We start from the raw sequence: 20,513 nt of genomic DNA on the forward strand, positions 1-20,513 counted from the left end.
GTGGTATTTGTTTTTCTTTGCCTAACTTATTTCACTTAGTATAATACTCTCAATATCCATCTGTGTTGTACCAGTAGGGAAAAATTCATTCTTTTTGTGGCTAAATGGTATTATTATTGTGTGTATGTGAGTGTGTATGTATATATATATATATATATATATATATATACACATACACACACATATACTTATATTCATATACTATATATACACATTTATATACATTATATATACACTATATATAAATACACATTTGTATATTTATTTATATATATATATATATATATATATATACACACAAACATATACACATTCATCCATCAATGGATACTTTGGTTGTTTCCATATCTTGGATATTATAAATAGTACTGCAATGAACATAGGAGTACATAAATCTTTTCAAATTAACATTTTCATTTTCTTTGGATAAGTATCCAGAATTGGAATTGCTGGATCATATTATAGTTCTCTTTTTGAAATTTTGAAATTTTTTTTTAATGTTTAAATTCTGTTCTCTATTGGAGCTACACCTATTTCCATTCCCAAAAACAAGAGTTACCTTTTCTCCACATGCTCACAAATACCTGTTAATTTTTGCATTAGATGGTGGTCCACTTTCATTCTTTTGCATGTGGCTATCTAGTTTTCCCAAAACCATTTATTGAAGAGATTATCCTTTTCACATTGTAGATTCTTGCCTCCTTTGTAGTAAATTAATTGAACACATATCCATGGATTTATTTCTGGGCTTTCCATTCTGTTCCATTGGTCTATGTGTCTGTTTTTATGCCAATACCATTTTATTTTGATTACTATGGCTTTGCAGTATTGTTTGATATCAGGGAGCGTGATACCTCTGGCTTTGTTTTTCTTTCTCAAGATAGTTTTGGCTATTCAAGGTCTTTTGTAGTTCCATACAAGTTTTAGAGTTATTTGTTCTAGTTATGTGAAAAATGTCATTAGAACTTTGACAGAGATTGCATTAAATCTGCAGATTATTTTGGGTAGTATAGGCATTTTAACAATACTGATTCTTCCAATTCATGAACACAGATTATCTTTTCATTTATTTGGCTACTACAGACCTATGTATTGGTCTTTCACCTCCTTGGTTAAATTTATTTCTAGGTATTTTATTCTTTATCATTTATAAATGGAATTGTTTACTTTATTTCATTTTCCAATAGTTATTAGTGTAAAGAGAAGCAACAGATTTCTGTATAGTGATTTTGTATCATGCAACTTTACTGAATTCATTTATAAGTTCTAACAGTTTTTTAAGAGCCTTTAGAGTTTTCAATATATAATATCATGTCATCTGCAAATAGTGACAGTTTTACTTCTTCCTTTCCAATCCAGATGCCTTTTATTTCTTTTTCTTGCATAATCCCTCTGGCAAGGACTTCCAATACTATGTTGAATAAAAGTGGCAAAAGTGGCATCCTTGTCTTATTCCTTATCTTGGAGGAAAGACTTCCAGCTTGTCATCATTAAGTATGATGCAGCAGTGGGCTTGTTGTAAATGGCTTCTAATATGTTGAGGGGTATTCCTTTTATACCCACTTTATGGAGAGTTTTTATCAAAAATGGATATTGAATTTTGTCAAATGCTTTTTCTGCATCTATTGAAATGATATGATTTTTATATTTTATTGTGTTAACTTGGTGTATCACGTTAATTGATTTGCAGATGTTGAATCGCCCTGCATCCCTGGAATAAATCCCACTTAATCCTTTCCGTGTATTGTTGAATTTGGTTTGCTAATATTTTGTTGAGGATATATTTTTAAGATTTTATTTATTATTTGAGAGAGGGAAAAAAAAAGCATGGGGGAGGGGCAGAGGGAGAAACAGACCCCCCTACCCCTGCCCACCTCTATCAGGGAGCCAGATGTGGGATTCAATCTGGGGACTCTGGAATCATCCTGAGCCGAAGACAGACACTTAACAGAGGAGCCATCCAGGCACCCTTGTTGAGAATTTTTGTATCTATATTCATCGAGGATCTTGGCCTGTAAGTTTTGTGTGTGTGTGATGTCTATGTCTGGTCTTGGTATCAAGCCAATTCTGGCCGTATAAAATTTGTTTGGAAGCTTTCCCTTCTTCTCAGTTTTTGAAAGAGTTTGAGAAGGCTAGATATTAAAGCTTCTTTTAATGTTTGGTAGAATTCACCGGTGAGGCTATCTAGTCTTGGACTTTTGTTTGTTGTGAGATTTTTGATTACTGATTCAAACTCATTATCAGTAACTGGTCTTTACTGTCTTTGAAGATTGTAAATCTCTAGAAACTTATCCATTTCTTCTAGGTTCTCCAATTTATTGGCTTATAATTGTTAATAGTAGTCTTTTATGACCTTGTGTATTTCTGTGACATTATCTCTCACTACTATTCTTTCATTTCTGATTTTATTTATTTGATTTCTCTGTTTTGTTTTGTTTTTTTTCTTGGTCAGTATAATTAAAAGTTGGTCAACTTTGTTTATCTTCGGAAGAACCAGCTCTTTGGGTTTTTTTTTGTTTTTTGTTTTTGTTTTTTTTTTTTGATTGATTGTTTTTTGGAGGTTTTTTTTTTAGGATTTATTTATTTGTTTATTTATTTATTTATAGGAAACTCAAAGTGAGAGGTAGAGACATAGGCAGAGGGAGAAGCAGGCTCCCCACAGGAAGCCTGATGCAGGACTTGATCCCAGGATCCTGGGATCAAGACCTGAGCCACCCAGGTGCCCAAAACCAGCTCTTAGTTTTATTGATCTTCTCTATTATCTTTGTAGTCTATATTTCATTTATATCTGCTCTAATGTTTATAATTTTCATTTTTTCTACGAACTTTAGGCTTTGTTTTTCTCTTTTTAGTTCCAATAGGTTAAATTTAAGTTATTTATTTGAGAATTCTTTTGTTCTTGATGTAGGCTTATATTGCTATGAATTCCCCTTTCAGAACAACTTTTGCTGCATCCAATAGATTCTGGTATGTCATATTTCCTTCTTCTTTGATTTTTTTCTATGAACCCATAGGTTTTCAGTAATATGTTGCTTATTTCCATGTATTTGTAGTTTTCCAGTTTTCTTCTTGTTATTAATTTCTAGTTTCATATCATTGTGGTCAGAAAATATGCTTTTTTTAAAAGATTTTATTTATTTATTCATGAGAGACACACAGAGAAAGGTGGAGACACAGGCAGAGGGAGAAGCAGGCTCCATGCAGGGAGCCTGATGTGGGACTCGATCCCGGGTCTCCAGGATCAGGCCCTGGGCTGAAGGCAGCGCTCAACCACTGAGACACCCGGGCTGCCCGTGACCTTCATTTTTAATCTTTTTTTTCTTTCTGTTGTTCTGTCTAGATAAATTTATTGGTTTATATTCCAGCTTGCTGATCCATACTTCTACTTTACTCAGTCCATTGCTGAACCTGTCTATGGTACTTTTCAGTTCAGTTATTGTATTTTCATCTCTATGACCTCTGCTTGCTACTTTTTATATTTCCATTTGTTGAAATTCTCACTGTGTTCATCTATTCTCCTGAGTTTAGTGAACATCTTTATGACTATTGCTTTGAATTCTTTACCAGGTAGATTTCTTATCTCCATATTATTAAGATCTTTTTCTGATGTTTTGTCTTGTTCTTTCATTTGCTACATATTTCTGTTTTCTCATTTTGCTAGAATCATGTTTGCTTCTATATATTAGGCAAAACAGTTACCTCTCTTAGTCTTGAAAGAGTGGTCTTGTGTGGGTGATAATCCTCATTTCACCTTGTCCAAGCTTTTGGTTGCCTCTCAGACCTTTGTGATTGTCTAAATTGCCTGATTTATTCTTAACATGCCCCCATTGTCGAGGAAGTATCAAGACCTGTCAGTGATCCAAAAGGAAGATTCTTATTTAGCACCTAGATTCAGAATGATTGGAAGCCAGATCCTCAGACAGCAGCATTTAAAGTATGTAAATATATTTAGTCCTGTGGTCCACAATCATAATCCCTGCTGGCCTCTAGATAACAGAAGATCTGAAGGTATCCCCTGGAGAACAGTTGCAAAAATTGGAGCTCTTTTCTAATAAGTGTCATCAAGCTGTCCTGAGGTCAAAGAAGGCACAAAGCTGGTGTCTCCTGGCTCATTTTCTGGGAGCACCTCCCTAGCTTTTAGATATGTGGGAAACCTGAAGCCTGCTCCTCAGGCTTAAGCTCCAGGCTTATCTTTTTTGTAGGAAAACTTGGGTTGTGTTTCAGTCTGATGTTTCTGCAGTGCCCCGAGAGGGGTACCTTGCCAAGAGCTGTCTTTCTAATTTCTTTAGCCCTGTAGAGCTCCAGAATGCCCGCCTTCTTGGCCACCAGAGCCAAGCAATCAAGAGGTGTCCCCTTGTGGATTGTGTACTCTCACTGGCTTTACCAAGGCAGCTGGAGCATGTTCACCTGCTTCAAAAGGCCATCAGGAAAATGTCTTTTCTGTACATGCCCATGGGCTTTAGCAATTCAGTGGGAGAATGCCTTATGTGTCTGTGTGTGTGTGCCAGCTTTAGGCTGGAAATAGAAGAATGCTATGACTGCTTGCATTTGTCCCAGCCAGGGGCCCAGGAAATTTGGCAACCACCCAGGCTCACAGACTTAGCTAGGGAGTAGAAGAATCCCATGACCATTTGTACTTTCCAACCAAGCCAGGGAGCAGAGAAGTACTGCAACCACCCATGCTCAATGGTCTCAGTAAGTGCCACCGCTGCTCACCTTTGCCCATCCCAACAAGGGAGTGGAAAGTTCTGTGTCTAAGCTTGCTCACTTGTGTTAGCAAACTATGTGAAGAATGCAACAATGGCATCCACCAGTGACTCTATCTCCAGGGAATATCTCCAACTGTCCACCATCTCTTTAGTCAATGCTCCCAAATCAGTGAATGAATCTCCTTCACATATAATCCAGGTACTTTTCAAAGTGCTGTTTTTTTCTGGATTTGGGGGTAAGACGACACATGAATCTTCCAAAAGGAGAATCTCAGTTTCCTATAGCACTTTGGGACCCCTGGCCATCAACCCCATTGATTTTCCAATGACAATCTGGCACCTTGTCTTTTTTGTGCAGATACCTGGGGCCAGGATCCTGATGTGGTGTACTAACCTTTCACTCTACCACAAGAGGTACCTGTTGGTGAAATTCCTCTCTATTGTGTATTGTTGCATGGGGTTGGGATTTTTTTGTGAGACTATGTCTCTGTCTCTCCTATCTATCACAATGGGGCCCTTTTAGCCTTTGTTGTGTAGGGCAGTTCATCTAATTTTCAGATCTTTTTTAGAGGGAAATGGTTTTGTAGCTGTAGGGTTTGTCGGTGAGTTCAGGATCCTCTTCCACAAGCAAATTGGTCCCACTGCTGGGCACTTTTAATATCTCCATTTAAAATGTGGAAGAACTGAGTTAGAGTCAAACTTTTATCCTTGGGTTATACAGGATCTAGAGGCCTCCTCTGTAATCACCTATGCATGTTTTCGGCATGTTGGTTTATCTTAATAGGCAGAGACTCTTTGTAGCAAAAGATTATTATTTGGCTGCTGTATATTAGATTCAGTTTTGAACCTATATCTAACAACATTATGTTGTATAACTTGGTGACTTACTACACATCTGAAGTTAGCCTGTAATCTCTTTACCATTTTGATATCAAAATAAAAGAAATCATGTTCATATAAAATATTGGAAAGCTTTGGAAATAAGGATTTCAGTTATACAAAGAGTTCACAGGTGTTTTTAACATCTAAGTTAAAGAAAACAAAACTAGATTGACCTCTAGTAAGATAAAACAAAATAAGGCTCTAGGTTTCAAATAATTTTATAATGGTTGAAGAACACTTTCTAATTTTATCAAGTATGAATTTCTAAAAGGAATCCGAATGAAAAAAATAATCAGGAACCATATTCAAAATTCTGCTTAGTTCAATCAAAACAAAATTCACTATGGAAAACATTGTGCTTTTTCTATACTTCTAACAAATACTATTATTAATTAATTGATCATCAGATCTACAGTTAGTAAAATACAAAAATAATCAACATACAAATTCTCCAGCCTGAAAGAGAATTAATTTTCATATATATTCCAGTCTCATAAATTCTGTAAGCTTCTTGTGCCCTAAAGAGTTTTCAATTAAGTCCAAAATAACTAAAAATTTTCCTTAGTTATAACAGAGCTCTATGAGCCAAAAGTTCTCTCGAATCACACAGATTCCTTAGTTGTATCAATATAAATTCTATTCAGTAGTTTTGGAAGGCATTGGTATATTCATATTTTTAAAAAAACTCTCCAGCTTTTATCTTATGCAACAATCTAGCATCAAAAAGGGTAGCTGTATCCAGAAACTCCTGAGATAGAACATTTCATTACCTGATTGTACTGATGAACTAGATGTTATATTTATTGTGCAAATAAATCTAACATGAGCAGTTTGCAGATAGCATCTTATGGCAGATTAGTTTACGGAAAAAGGTGTGATAAAGCAAATCTTATTTTAATGTGATAAATATTGGGATTATTGTTACATTCCAATTTTCCATCCAGTATTAGCCAAATTGACCAAAAACACCACACTGACTCAACTACAAAGTAGTTATCTTTATGATGTAAAAAATATATATATTTTCTGCCTTACTTTAGTTATTTTACTAGTAACCAACATAGCATAATAGACATTGATAAAAACATAAATGAATCAAGGTAACATATAAAAAGATAAAATTTGACAGGCTTTAAATAACTAAACAGAGAATTTTGGAAATAAATATAAATATTAAAGCTTCAGTTCAGCTTTAGAGAGAAAATGGATATGACTGAACTTGTGTTTTAGGAAAGCACTCAAAAGGAAATTGTAGAGGATGGACTTAAGAGGAAAGAGATTAGTAACAAAAAAAAACCTAACTAATGGTGATGAGAGTCAAAAGTCAAATATGGTGATGAGAGAAGCAAAGAATAGTAATAACTAGCACTTAAATAATGCTTACTGTGGGAGTGCCTGGATGTCTCAGTCAGGTGAGTGTCTAACTCTTGATCTCAGCTGAGGTCTTGATCTGAGGGTCATGAGTTCAAGCCCCCCTTTAGGCTCTACATTGGGCATGGAGCCAAATAAATAAATAAATAAATAAATAAATAATACTTTGTAGTAGAGAATGTTTTAAGCATTTTATGCATATTAACTCATTTAATCTTCACTATAACCTTGTGAAGTAGTGTTGTCAACTGGCTTTTTCTGGATAATAATCGAAGACATAGTACTTTCAAATAACAATCATTTAAATAAATAAATAAATAACAATCATTTATTTAGCACATAAGTATCTAAGCTAGCTGTTCTCATCTTGGGTAGCGCCACACATAGACTTTAGTCAATTGCCAGATTGGTTGAGAACTGACTGATCTAGGATGGCCTCTGTCAGGAAGGTTTGTCTCTGTCCTACATGCTGTATCTTTCCCCAAAAGACTGGCTCAGTCTTTTTTACTTAATAAATGAGCATATTTTCAGACAACAGTATTATTAAGTGCCTCTTAAGACCTAGTACGCACTGTGTCTTCTTCAATCTATTGACCAAAGCAAGTGACAGTCCAGTCTTGAATTTGAAGATGGGAAAATCAACCTCATCTCTTGCTGAGAAGAGCTGCAAAATTATTTTGCAAAAGGAAGGGTAGATAGAGGAGGAAAAAGTTGTTGCAATGTATGTAGTTTACTTTAGGTAGGTATATCATTATCATACCTATTTTGCAGCTAGGGAAATGAAGCACACAGTTATTAAGTAATTTACCTTAAATCATTCACTAAACAGTGAAGTTTCACTCTCTGTTGTCAGAGGAACTTACCTATATGTCTCTAACTTTATTTAAGATTTTTATTTATTTATTTATTTTACAGAGAGAAAGAGAGAGCCAGAAAGTACAAACTGGAAGAATGGTAGAAGAAAAGAGAAAAGCAGGTTCCCTGCCAAGTGGGGAGTCTGATGTGGGGCTGGATCCCAGGACTGTGGAATCATGACCTGAGCTGAAGGCAGATACTTAACTGACTGGGCCACCCAGGTGCCCCTGTCTCTAACTTTTTAAAACAAAGGGTGGATGAAGCAGCCGGAGTGGCTCTGTGGTTTAGTGCTGCCTTCAGCCCAGGGCCTGATCCTGGAGACCTGAGATCGAGTCCAACGTCGGGCTCCCTGCATGGAGCCTGGTTCTCCTTCTGCCTGTGTCTCTGCCCCTCTCTCCATGTGTCTCTCACGAATAAATAAATAAAATATTTTTTTAAAAAAGGTGGATGGCTAGAGAAGTATTAGGAAGAGAAATCAATATGATTGATTTAATGATTAATTAGATTGAGAGCAGAAAGTCAGAAAGGGAATGAGAAGATCCAAATTTGTAAAAGTGGTAATAATATTATGTTAAGAGATGATAGCATTTATTGATGATCCTATCTAAAAATTAAGTAATATAGAAGCTTGATTAAGTCCTAGACAGGGATAGGAATAGGCCCAATAAAAATGTTGATTTACACATTAAAGACTGAGCTGTCCTCAAGTTACGCAGGTGGACACATCTGTTGGGCTGCTAGAGATAGAGTGTTTCACTCAAAAGGAAGAGATCTGGATAAAAATATAGATTTGGAGTCTATATAGTTGGTCTGGTAAATTGAAAGCCTGTGACTAGATGAGAAGACTTAGAAGGATTTTTAAAAGAAGGCCATGGACACAGTTCCAGAGAGGCACAGAGGTAGTGCAGAGAAAAAGATTTCTGAGACACTTTTAGATGATAAAACCAAAAAACAGCAATATCAAAGACAATAAGGTAACAATAAGGTATGTCCACTAATGGAAGATAAGGCAATTTATCTGCAACTGAAAACAACTGGAAAATCTAGATAAAATATTTTAAAAACTAAAGAATCATACCCTTAAATAAATTGGAGAACCAACATGATAGTAAAGGATCTAAAATAAGGAGAGAGGTCCAGGATGGTATGCATAGAATTTAGGGTTACTATATATCCTGGGAGAGTTTGACAATTACAAAGAAAGCTTCTGAAAGTTTGGGCTGTGCTTTTGAAGCCTCACAGGTCTACGAGAACTAAAGTTGAGTCCAGAGTCTACCAAGGGAAATGGCTTCAGTGAATCCTTTACACTTCAGTCTAGGACCTTACAAAGCTGCCCCATAGGTATCAGAGGAAACCAAAAATTGGCCATTCTTTCCAGAGCACTGCAGTTTCTCTTTGAATCATCTATCTCTTAAATTAGATTAAGGAAATATATTAACAGTGTATCACCCTTAGTATCACCAGGCATTCTCCAGTGCATAAGCTCCTGGCAAAAACACATGCAAATTTAGATCCTTTTTGTGATATGATTACATTGTGCTGGTCTCCACGTTATATCTACAAAATATTTAAATATGAGATCCTCCAGATAATCAAAAATAACCAGTCATACTAGAAGACAACGCAACATGAGCAAAAGCAAAGCAGCAATAAAAAAGAAAAAGCAAACAATAGAGAAAGACCTACGGGGGTTTCAGAAATTGGCATTCATTGATAGACATTTTAAAATAACTCCAGGGATCCCTGGGTGGTGCAGTGGGGATCCCTGGGTGGCGCAGTGGTTTGGCGCCTGCCTTTGGCCTGGGGCGCGGTCCTGGATACCCGGGATCGAATCCCACGTCAGGCTCCCGGTGCATGGAGCCTGCTTCTCCCTCTGCCTGTGTCTCTGCCTCTCTCTCTCTCACTGTGTGCCTATCATAGATAAATAAAAGTTAAAAAAAAAAAGACTTTATAAAATAACTCCAAATGCTATCCAAGGAGATAAAAAGCAAAATAGAAACTGATGGAAGAACTGGAAAATATTAAATCATCCAGATAGAAATTCTAGAACTCAAAAAGTCAATAAACAAAATTAGGAATTTAATAGGTGGCTTTGCCAACAGATTAACACAATTAAAGAGACAATTAATATAGCCTGAAAGAAATATCTGGAAAATAATAGCCAGAATAAGAGCATAAAATGTGTAATATAAAGAGAGTATAGAGGGAACCATGGTAAGGACTACATGTAATGTTTGGGAATACCAGAGAAAGGAAAGTTGCTTCAAAGTACAGGCACTTCAAAACGATAACATCCAAGTGACCCAATAGACACTGTTAACGTGTTTAACTTTACTAATATTCAGGAAAATGCAAATTAGAAATACAATGAGATAACTACTACCTACAAAAATGGCTAAATCTTTAAAAGACCAGAATTCTTTTGTGGCAAGGATGTGATGTAAGAATAATTCATATACACTTCTAGCTGTGAAGGAAAAGAGGAAGCATTGATAAATAAGACCTAGGAATTGGAAAGAAGGAAATACCCCAGTGGAAGTTTGCCTGTAAACTACTAGGGGTGAAATCTACTTTTCTTTTGAGAGTAAGAAATGATGGATAGAGATATAGATTGTTTGGGAGCCAAAATTTTGAGGAAGTTCTGAGTGTATTCTATGTACTTTGTAAGGCCATTGATTAAGGGGAGAACACAAAGGTGAGTTAGAGAGTTTGCAAATATTGCAGAAAATTTTAGCAAGGCTGTCATGTGGAAGTTGGAGGTGACAAGGCGTATGTACAAAGGTAACTGAGAATACTGAGAACTAGGCTTATAATGAAAACAACGTAATTGGGGTGATTCCAGTCTTAGTGTTTTAGTGATTTCTATGGTCTCAGCCATGTAGAAACCATCTTGGTTTATGAAGTCTGTCATAAATATCATTCCAATGGTCTCTGAAGTCAATTTCTTCTTTCAGTGAGAAGTATTTCTACACTGTACTCACTATAAAATAAGAGCATTACAGATCCATTCAGACACAATTGTACGTAGTTATACAGAAAAACATGCCAAGAAAGTGAAGACAAAGCATTTACATTGAATCTGGATTAGTGTGGTGACCTTGACCATGGAATGGGGTTTAATCCACATACTTGCCTAGAAACCGTGGGCATTTAAATTATTGTAGGCACTCTAGCATCCATGTCCCTTAAGCCATCTCAAGCAAAATGGTACAGTCCCTTAAATGTTACCAAACTTCCAGCAACAGAGATTTAGCCAACTTCCTTTGTGGACCATTCTAGTTTCTCCCAATTCTCATGGCCTGGGCATACTTTCTTATACGTTTCATGGTCTATTTAACTTTCCCTGAAGTCTGGAAAACCTCAAAAGCCTGTTGACAGCAAAGATTTTTAAAAGTCTTTCCTAAGACAGCCAAAACTATAGCTCATAGGCAGCATAGGAACGATTTTTACAAGCAGGCCAGTGATATAGGTTTCCCTCCCACTCAATTACATTCCCTCATTTCAGTTCAGCTTTGCATATGAGTTTTACAAAGCTGAGTTTGACGAGATGAAATGTTGTTAGGAACTAAAAGGCAGGATCATGGAAACACCTCACCAGAGATATATTTAATTAAAATGACTCACCATAACAGCAAAAGAATAGGCAATTTTGTAGGTTGTCCCTCAAACTTTCTCTTTACCTTACCACCAAACCTCGTATGGTGTAGTTAAAAAAAAAAAAAAAAAAAAAAAAAAAAGTCCCAACAAAGGGTAGATAGAGTCTGGAAAGGAATACATGTTAGCTTGGTACTCTTTCACATTTTGTTATCCCTCTAAACACCAGAACAGGCAGGACCAAGTTTGCAAACCCAAGAGACACTTTCAATAGCAACCTTATCTTGTTGGAAAGTTTGCTCTGAGGTCACATGGGGCGAGCCAGAGCCCAGCTGACAGTGTGTCAAAAGGCCTCAAGCTAGCAAAAGAAAGCACTGCGAGTGCACAAAGGTCGAGCATCTTTGGAAGTGGGTAAATTGGAACAATATGATAGGCCTTGTCTAAAAACATATCCCATTTTCTAACTGCTAAAGCAGTCTGTGATCTGGATTCTCAGCAGCAGAGGAAATGAAAATGAATAAAATTAAGTTAATGTCAGAAGTGCTGGACTTGTGTTGTTGCTGCTCGGGGTGGTATTAAAAATGAAAATAACAGAAACACACGCCTAAATATATAGACAGCAGTACCTTCAAAAACCTGAAAACTTTGGGCAAGCCCAAACAGCATGCACCTACCGTTCAATTCGTTCAATTCAATTCGGGGAGGGGGGGGGGCGGGATCAGGACAGCATTGGATTTCACAGATAGCACCACAGACAGCTATTAAGCTCTAATTCGGTGTCACGTTTCTGCCCAGTGCTGGCTGACTACTAGCCCAATTTGCTGGCTTCACTCTCTCTGTGTTTCTTCATTGTTTCAAACCAGGCAGAGACTTATCTTAATAATGGGTCAATCCTCAGCCAAATGTGTTCAATTGAAGGCCACCATGGGAGAATGGCAGGATATTGTCTTTCCAACAGCAAGCGAATTGCAGGCAGCTTAAGGCAATATCCATTTCACTATAATGCTGGTTTATGTTACAGCCCTTTTCAAACTTCTAATTGCTCTGTATTGCTGACATTTATAGACATGCCCTATTTTAAATGAAAACACAACACTGAGGTCAGGAGGAGGTTCTGGGACAGCAGAGACCCCAGGTGAAGCCAAAGGGGGAAATTACTTTAAAACTTCTAAATGCCAAACATGTTTGAGAAAAGAAGGAAAAAAAATAAAGTCTTGGGGCAGAAAAAACATTAATCATGGCCCCATGGTATAAATTAATAATAACTATATTTAATTCTCCTATGTAAACATTCTATGGTTGGATTATATAATTTTTAAATGAAAGCAAATATTATTCATTGGGCCTGGTAAGTCTGGTAAGTCTCAGTTTATATGAAATAACTTTGAATATGATTTTTTTCTCCCAATTTCACTTTGATTTGTTAAAAGCAAATACACCAAGCTAACCAGGTTTGTCAGCTGCTTTTGGCAATCATGATATGTTATGAGTCTTTCAGATTATTCTAAAAGTCACAATGAATAAAATAATATATCACATTTATGTAGGACTTTTCACCTAGTATCTCATATGGTTTTATAAACAATAAATCATTCATTCCCAGATTGCAACCAAGGAGCCTCAAATAAAGTTCTAATAAGTAATTTCTCCCAGGTAGTTCTAGGAGAAGAAAGTCATATAAAGACTACAATCATTTTCATTTGTTTATTCCGCACTCACTGAGTTATTGTCACTGATCCATATCCTGAACAAATATTTATGTCATGTCCATGTGCATTTAACACTGAGTAGATTTCAGGCTCTATAAAGAACTATTAAAGAGCTTACACTCTAGTTGGGTTCTGGTTTGTAAATCAATTGTTGAAGATCCTACTCTGAATTGCCAGAAAAAAATTCTTTTCAACATTATGCTTACTTAACTCCCTATGACTATCTTATGAGGATTAAGAAATTATATAGGAATACTCAACAGTAGTGTTTTCTTTATGTATATTATATATATTCACAGACAAAATAAAAACCACCATTTAAAATGTAAAAATCTCTATTAATTCCACTATGCAGAGAGAAATATCATTAACAATTTGGCACACAGACTTCTTGTCTGTTTTCAATTTTTCTGTGTGTGTGTAAAATATATCCACTCTTTACAAAAGTAAGATCATGATACACATGCTGATTTATAACTAACTTTTTCTCAGTTATTAATATATTATGAATATTTTCCCATGTGATTAAATTTGAGGTTTTGGGATGATGAAGTCAAACATAATGACCACATGATTTTTGTTATTAATTCTACTTCAAATTGCGAAAAGACATTAAACTACAAATCGAATTCACATGAAGAAACAAAAACACAAGTAAACTACATAGGTAAATATAAGAGATAGTATAAATGTATCTTTTGTTTATAACCCCTTTTTCCCCATGGTTTTAAAAACAACTGAAAAATGGAATAATTATAAACCTAAGTTGATAAATATACAATGTTTAAATACATGACTATATAGCATTAAAAAGTGGAGAAACAGCTATACAGGAGCAAAGTTTTTAAATTACTATCAAAATTAAATTGGTATTAATCTGAACTAGATTATAATAAATTAAAATTTATGGTAACATCTAAGGCAAATCCTAGACTGATATATACTACCAAAACTGATTAAGAAATAGAAAATCTGAATAGACCTATAACAAATAAGGAGAATGAATCAGTAACCAAAAAACTTCTCACAAAAAAAAAAAAAAAAAAATCATAGACAGATGGTTTCATTGGTGAATTCTGCCAAATATTTAGTTAGAGACTCAACACCAATCTTGCACAAAATCCTCCTAAAAGTAGAAGAGGAGGAAATACTGGCTAACTCATTCTACAAAGCCATAAAAATCAAAGATAACACAAGGACAAAAAAACTTTATGTTTTTAAAAGATTGTATTTATTTATTCACAAGAGACAGAGAAAGAGAGAGAGGCAGAGACATAGGTGGAGGGAGGAGAAGCAGGCTCCATGCAGGGAGCCTGATGTGGGACTGGATCCTGGGACTCCAGGGTCACGCCCTGAGCCGAAGGCAAACGCCCAACCGCTGAGCCACCCAGGGATCCCAAGGAAAGAAAACTTTAGATTAATATTCCTTATGACTATAGGTACAACAAAAACACTAGCAAACTAACCCAGCAACAACTAAAAAGGATTATGTCATATGACCATGTTGAATTTATCCTAGGAATACAAGGTTGGTTCATATATTAAAAATTAATGTGATAGGCCATATAAATAGAATAAATGTAGAAAATGCATAATCATTTCAATAGATGCATAAAAGCATTTGACAAAACCTAACACTCTTTCATAGTAAAAACACTCAATAAGCTACAAATAGAAGGGAACTTCCTCACCCTGATAAAAGGCATCCATCAAAAAACGATAGCCAAACTCATTCTTAGTGGCAAAAGACTGAAATATTTACCCCAATATCAAGAACAAGACAAGAATACCCACTCTCCCCACTTTCATTCAACATTGTATAAGATGTTCTAGCCAGGACAATTAGGAAAAAAAACAAATAAAATCATCTATATTGGAAAAAGGAAGTAAAACTATCTCTATTTGTTAATGATATAATCTTATATATTAAAAGCTCTAAAGGATTTCAGATATACAAACAAAAAAGGTTTTAAGTAATAGAATTCAACATGGTTTATTACAGGATATAAGATCATACACATAATATATTTCTATACACATCAATGAATATCCCAAAAATGAAATTAAAAAAAACAATTTCACTTAAAATAGCATCAAAAAGAATAAAACACTTAGGAATAAATAAAATAGAAGGAATTAAAACTTTATACACTGAAAACTACAGAATGCTATTAAAAGAAATTTAAAAAGATATTAAATAAATAGAGACATCTTGTGTTCTTAGATTAACAGACTTAATATTGCTAAGACTACAATGTCCCCCAAATAATTCTTCAGATTCATAGAAATCCTTTTACCAAATTCTAATTGCTTTTCTTCAAAAATGGACAAGCTGATTATAAAATTCATATAGACATGCAAGGGACCCAGAATACCCAAAATAATCTTGGTAAAGAACAAAACTGAAGAACTCACAGTTCTTAATTTCAAATCTATTATAAAGCTACAGCAAACAAAAAAAAGTGTGACAATGATTGGCATAAGGCTAGACAACAGGAACAGAATTGAGGGTGCAGAAATAAACCCTGATGTCTATGGCTAACTGATTTGCCATGGGAATGTCAAAATTATTTAATGGGGGAAAAGAATAGTCTTTTCAACAAATGGTGCTGTAATAATGGCATGTCCCCATGCAAAGGAATAGATTTGGACCTGTATCTCCATCACATACAAAAATTAACTCAAGATCTAAGTATAAGAGCTAAAACTATAAAACTTCTATAATAAAATATAGATAAAAATCTCTGCAACCTTGGATTAGTAAATGGGTTCTGAGATATGACACCAAAAAATTTTAAAAATGCAAGCAACCAAACATAAGATAGATAAATTAGATTTAATCAAAATTAAAAACTCTTTGTATTAAAGAATATAATGAGGAAGTAAAAGCATAACCCACAAATTAGGAGGCTATGCTTGCAAATTACATATCCAAAAAGATTTAGTAATCAGAGTATATACCACCCAAAATATAAGTATTCCAGTCAAGAAATGGACATAAGACATGAATAGACATTTCTCCAAAGAAGACATACAAATGACTAACAGACATATGAAAAAATGTCATTATTCATTATCAGGGAAATACAAATCAAAACCATAATGAGATACCACCTCACACCAGTCAGAATGACTGAAATTAACAAGTCCGGAAACAACAGATGTTGGTGAGGATGTGGAGAAAGAGGAACCCTTTTACACTACTGGTGGGAATGCAAGCTAGTGCAGCTACTCTGGAAAATAGTATAGAGGTTCCTCAAAAAAAGTTCAAAATAGAACTACCCTACAACCCAGCAATTGCACTACTGGGTATACATGGAAAGGACACAAAAATAGTGACTTAAAAGAACACATGCACCCCAATGTCTATAGCAGTAATGACCACAATAGCCAAACTATGGAAAGAGCCCAGATGTCCATCAACTGATGAATAAAGAAGTGGAACAATGAAATATTAGTCAGCCATCAAAAAGAATGAAACCTTGTTATTTGCAATGATGTGGGTATAACTAAAGGACATAATGCTAAGCAAAATAAGTCAGTCCAAGAAAGACAAACACCATATGATTTCACTCATGTGGAATTTAAGAAACAAAAGAAATATGAACACAGGGGAAGGGGAGGAAAAATAAAATAAGATAAAATTAGAGAGGGAGGCAAACCATAAAAGAATCTTAACTATAGGAAATAAACTGAAGGTTGCTGGACGGGAAGTGAAGAGGAAGATGGGTGATTGAGTGATGGGGATTAAGGAGGGCACTTGATGTAATGAGCACTGCGTGTTATATGCAACTGATGAATCACTAAATTCTACTCGTGAAGTCAATACTACACTATATATTAACTAACTTGAATTTAAATAAAATCTAAAAAAAAAAAGAGAAATGCAATACTGATATACGCCACAATATGGATGAACCTTAAAAATAGTATTTGTTAATTGAAAGAAACCAGACACAACAGGACACATACTACATAATTAAATTTATATAAAGTGTTCAAAATAGTCAAATCCATTTGGGTCAGAGAGTAGATTAGTGATTGTCAGGGCCTGGGGTAAGAGAGGATGGGCAGTGACTGCTAACAGGTACAGGGTTTCTTTTTAGAGAGATGAAAATATTCTGGGATTATATGGTGGTGATGGTTGTACAACTCTGTAAATATTCTAAAAGACAACGAATTGTACACTTTAAAGCAATGAATTTGATGGTATATGAATTAAATCTCAAATTTTAAAAATTGGGCCTGGAAGATTTTAGCAAACATGTTAGAAGTACATGGCTAATTGAAATGAGAAAGTAATGAAGTGGGGAAATGCTGGAAATAACAGAAAAACAGAAGAAAATGCATGAAATAATATATTTTATAAAGAGATCACAGATAATAATGAGGTAACACAATCAAGTCAACAGAAAAATGAGGCCCACTCACTTTTCAGTGCATTTCATCTACTTAAAGAATGTACCTAATAGGGTATCTATTTGTGTATGTCTGAACATTAGCAAAACATAAGGCAGGAATAGCCATCTTTTTTTGAAATCCAGATAATCCTAGAAATATAATCCATTGACTTTGATTTTACTTCTGATTGTGCTTAGGATTTTTCTCTATATAAGTAATAAAGTGATAACTTGGGAATATCAAAGAATCAGTTGTTTAATCAATAAATTAACTATCGAGTATGTATTAGCAAAATGATACAGGCACAACATTCTAAATAGTTTTACAATTTGCTCCTCAATCTAGTCTAAAATCTCCGATCAGGGCAAGGAACTCCCTTATATCTAAGTAACTTCACCACAGGACGCAAAATAATTTCCCTATTTTGAGAACTTAAGGCCACCTGTGTCCATAGTTATTATACATTAGGCACATTTTACATTCATAGACATCCTCCATCCTTCCATCCTTCCATCCTCTTTGTCTCTCCCCTTAAAATGTGTTTACGTTCTTGAATGGTGAGTATATATACATTTCCATTAGATTTGAGATTCTCTGTTGCCAGAAATATACATCATTCATTTCTGTTTCTGTTGTACTTGAAATAACCTACAGTAAAGTTTAATATACAGCAGTTTCTTAGTACACTTTAAATGTAAGGAGAAGAAGGGCAGGAGCGAGGAGAGGGAAGGACAAGGAGAAGGAGTGGAGGGAAAGGAAAGACAGGAGGAAGGAAAGGAAGCTCAGTTGACTCACAGAGTGAGTAGCATATTGGGGTCCCTACTCTCTGGAGCACTTAGAGTAGCCGTTCTCAAACCTATCAGACCCAATGCCCCTTTAAGAAATATTTAATAATGTCCCCCTTTTTATCCTGAAACGTAATTCATGGATAATATTATTTATTTAAATGTGTGTTCAGGAAAACATAATATGAAATCTTATTTTTAACATAATAACAAAGAATATAGAGTTCAAAATACAAATGCTCAGATGCGACTAAAGACAAAATGAGACCATCAGATACTTCACTTATGTGTAACAAATAAGCTTGCATTTAAAAGAACTAGGACGATCAAAAGTCATTCTGTAAAAAAAAAAAAACAAAAAAAAAAATGAAATGTTAATGGTATTGGTGAAGTTAGAATAGATTTAAGAAAAGTATTAACAAACTAGACTTTTCATTTATGATGAAAGAAAGAAGAAAACATTAAATAGGTAAGAACAAATTATACCTTGTCAAAATAGAAGAAAAAAGTAAGTACAATATACTTTTGTCAACTTACTGCTGGTAAAATGTTTGCTTGGTTTTGTTAGTTTCACTATTTGCTTCATTATTTAAAAAAATGTTGCCACAGGACATTGATGAATTTTCAAATGTGAGAAAAATGATAAAACTCAATTTCAAATATTCCACTAAATGTTTTCATTTTTTCCTTGTATTTCTCATTTTTAAAAAATCCTCTAAGTAAATGTGTGCATGTGTATATGTGTGTGTTTATTAGAATTCCCATGACTGTGAGAGAAACAAAAAAAGACTAATAAAGGGTATGTGGTATAGGTAACTTAAATACCAAAGTGGCACTGTTAACTGATGATGTGACTTTCCAAAACGATTTTTTAAATCTTATTTCAATTAAAATCTTATAATTACTGGAAAATTCAGTGTATATAAAAAACTCCAAATGTTTATATTCATATATTAAATGATTGCACTGAGGCTCACATATTTACAAATTGTTTTTTCACTTATGTGTTTGTTTGATAGAATATTCAAAAGTCAGACAGGATAGAAGCCAATTCTCTATAGTGTGGGATTGCCCCACTCAATGCATAACATCAAGCATCCGTCTCCTGCCAAATAAATGTAAATAGCAATAAATATAAAGATGTGGTTTGTATTTGCTTGTCTGCTTCTTAAGGAGATCAATGAAATATGACTCTGGAGACATAGTTTCTACCATGAATTGATTTGGAACATATTAATATTACTGATGTCTCAGATTAAAATTAAAACCTTATTAAGTTAAAGAAAAAACCTTATTAAGTTAAAAGGACTTAAATGCAGATTTTTAAAATTAATAATTTGCTGTTATTAAGGAGTAGCTAAAGAAGGATAGTTGCCTACCAATATTGATTTAATTATTTTTTTTTTTTTTGTAATCAGTTCTGGCATCGGCAGTTTATAAATCTTTCTATTGACAACTTTTAAAAACAATGGAAATCCCAAAAGGCTGCATTTCTCCTTGAATCAAATTATCCAGGGTAAAAAATAGACTAAGGTAAAATTTCTTCCTGCAGCTATTGCCCTTGTTTTCAAAATTATTTGAAAGGGAAATAAAATCCATAGCATACAATTATGATTTCCCAGTGTACTTTGAAATATTGGAGGAGATTGAAGCCCACAATATGCAAATTTACCCTATTTTGGAAAAGACAATATTATTAGTTCTGTTCTTAATATTGACAGGGAAGTCTCAATCCTTTTTCTGTCAGCATCTTAATAGAAAAATCTGTCAAAAATAAATGTACAAAATAACTTCTTGTTTTCTAGCAAGATCTGCCATTTAAATCAACATCAAGAAACCGTAGAAGGATAATCTCGTATTGATTTATATTCAAACCGTGACATAATAAAGGAGCAAGGATGTGAAGGGAATCTGAATCAGTATAAAATATAATTTAGTGCAGAGATGGAGCCTAGAGCAAATGGCTCCAACAACTTTTTGAAGTAATGTAAATATTTCAAATTGCTATTGTAGTGATGCTTATGTCACTATACACATTTGGAAAAACCACAGGACTGCATATCTAAAAAGGATGAGTTTTATTGTGTACAATTATAACTTTTAAAAAATGATTTGGAGAGAGATGTAGCTGCTAGTGTTTGCTCAATGACTCAATGCTATGAGGGTCAGTATTATGGTTTATTTTTCAAATATTATTTTTTAAGATT

At 34.5% G+C, this 20,513-nt stretch overlaps 1 long non-coding RNA gene across 3 annotated transcripts in view; it reads right to left on the reverse strand.

Annotated features, from left to right (window-relative positions):
- LOC102153070 overlaps positions 1-20,513 on the reverse strand; it is a 182,183-nt gene that overhangs the window by 28,941 nt on the left and 132,729 nt on the right. The gene's annotated exons all lie outside the window — the stretch shown is intronic.

The sequence above is a fragment of the Canis lupus genome, chromosome 1 (assembly GCF_011100685.1).
Source record: "Canis lupus familiaris isolate Mischka breed German Shepherd chromosome 1, alternate assembly UU_Cfam_GSD_1.0, whole genome shotgun sequence".
NCBI classification, from domain to species: Eukaryota; Metazoa; Chordata; class Mammalia; order Carnivora; family Canidae; genus Canis; species Canis lupus.